The sequence below is a fragment of the Prenolepis imparis genome, unplaced genomic scaffold, assembly GCF_030444845.1.
Source record: "Prenolepis imparis isolate NDT839.2.m4 unplaced genomic scaffold, iyPreImpa1.0 SCAF_327, whole genome shotgun sequence".
NCBI classification, from domain to species: Eukaryota; Metazoa; Arthropoda; class Insecta; order Hymenoptera; family Formicidae; genus Prenolepis; species Prenolepis imparis.
Window position 1 is genome coordinate 1 of NW_028141485.1, and position 2,500 is coordinate 2,500.

The window sequence follows — 2,500 nt, forward strand, 5'->3', positions numbered from 1 at the left end:
AAGCAGTGGTATCAACGCAGAGTACTAGGCGAAGGTAGCCTGCTTTAAGCACTCTAATTTGTTCAAAGTAAACGTACCGGCCCGACTCGACACTCAGTAAAGAGCACCGCGACGGGATATTAGTTGGGCCGCCCCTCGCGAGGCTAAGCCCACCGGTAGGACGTCCCACATCACGCCAGTTAAACACCGCGAGCGGTGAACCGACGGTGTGCGACACAGATTCAACTACGAGCTTTTTAACCGCAACAACTTTAATATACGCTATTGGAGCTGGAATTACCGCGGCTGCTGGCACCAGACTTGCCCTCCAATGGATCCTCGTTAAAGGATTTAAAGTGTACTCATTCCGATTACGGGGCCTCGGATGAGTCCCGTATCGTTATTTTTCGTCACTACCTCCCCGTGCCGGGAGTGGGTAATTTGCGCGCCTGCTGCCTTCCTTGGATGTGGTAGCCGTTTCTCAGGCTCCCTCTCCGGAATCGAACCCTGATTCCCCGTTACCCGTTACAACCATGGTAGGCGCAGAACCTACCATCGACAGTTGATAAGGCAGACATTTGAAAGATGCGTCGCCGGTGCTAGGACCGTGCGATCAGCACAAAGTTATTCAGAGTCACCAAAATAAACGGTGGACGAACGGCGAGCCGCCCGCCACCGATTGGTTTTGATCTAATAAAAGCGTCCCTTCCATCACTGGTCGGGACTCTGTTTTGCATGTATTAGCTCTAGAATTACCACAGTTATCCAAGTAAATGTGGGTACAATCTAATGAACCATAACTGATTTAATGAGCCATTCGCGGTTTCACCTTAATTCGGCATGCACTGAGACATGCATGGCTTAATCTTTGAGACAAGCATATGACTACTGGCAGGATCAACCAGGGAGCTTCGTGTTCGGTTACTCGCAAGGAGTAACTCGCGAGCGAGCCCGAGAGACTCGTCGCTAGCTCTCTTGAGCGCGCGTCCGGTGGCCCGGTGTTAATCGGGCACCGACGCGACACGCTCGTGTGCCGTTTCATTGCCGCCGGTCTTGCTTAGCCGGTCGGCGACACTGTGTGTGCGTTGCGTAAAGTATACGCGAGAGAACGACAAGGTTCGCTAAGAACTGCCTGCCTTCTCTCTCCTCTTAATTATCCTTGTTATATCTCTGTTGATATATTATTATCATCGACTTTTCTTTTCTTATACAAAAGATCATATACTCATTCTCATTCTCCCAAAATGTTAAAATGCTCGGGTCTCGAAAGACCCGCGCGATTTACCCTGACGCTAGATCGACGGTGCCGATGCTTAGACGTCGAGGACAAATTCTGTCTGGTTCGTACGTTCAAGAACGACCAGTAAAAATCTTTCGCTACGGCGTACAAAGCGAGCGGGAAGAGCGTTTCTTGCCCTTCCGCCAACTCGTATCCGTGGAGTAAACGTTCGGTAAGCGCGACGATTCCACTGCTGCGTTCAAAACGAGAGGGAATCGCGCGGCCAACACACTAGATGCGTGCGCGCCACATAAGAGCCATTCGGTCTTGCGACACCGACTCGTGGCAATGCTGTGATCGTATAAACAAGTGTGTATATTTTACCCGCGTTCAGCGGCGAACGAGTGGAGCGCGTATCGCAATCTCCGCCGCCAAGGAGAATTACGACACGACGACGACAACGAGTCGTAACGTCTTTGCGAGACAACAAGTCTCTTCCAAGAAGACTTGCCCCGTGTACTGCTCGATTATTATTCGTGGTTTCCTTCTTTCCCTTTTAATATAAAGTTAGAGTACGCACGAAACGTTCGAGACGCGCCGAACGCGACGTACTTCTGCCACTAGTCGTGACTGAAAAGTACGTATCTCGACTCGTCCGACTCGCCCGACTCGCTCGACTCGTTCGTAACGCCGAGCGCGACGTATCTCTTATAGTACCCAACCGGCCGGCCGGGCGGTCGGCGACGCACGGTCCTACGCACGGACGTATACGAGCGCGAGCGTCAAATGGACGGCGCAATCGAGACATTACGTCGCGGCAGTCTCGGTCGCCGGCGGTACCTCCGGCCGCGGGCGGCACCTCCGATCGCCGGCGGTACCTCCGGTCACCGGCGGTACCTCCGGTCACCGGCGGCACCTCCGACGCCGGCGGTACCTCCGGTCGCCGGCGGCACCTCCGGTCGTCGGCGGTACCTCCGATCACCGGCGGCACCTCCGGACCGTCGAGAATTTATTCAGAGTCCTACGGCCGTAGGTCGTCAACTCCGAAACATTTACGGGCGAACAGCGCCGAAACGGCAAGAGATACGGGAAAAAACGTTTCGGACGAACGTGTCATCGCTCTCGGAGTATCGTCAGACCGCGTAGACATATTTTCTAGAAATGTCGAATTTCTCGAAATACCGGCTTCGAAACGCGGTCCTCGGGCCGTGTCGAAAGATTCGACGGCGCGGGTACGAGGCTCGCACAAAATTGTGAAACTCTCGCGTGAAGCGATCTCTCGCATCACTCGCCGTTAGTGGC

At 53.9% G+C, this 2,500-nt stretch overlaps 1 pseudogene; it reads right to left on the reverse strand.

The window, feature by feature from the left end:
* LOC145948299 (small subunit ribosomal RNA) lies at positions 1–887 on the reverse strand (annotated as a pseudogene; the record flags this gene model as incomplete).
* Positions 888–2,500: the final 1,613 nt, after the last annotated feature.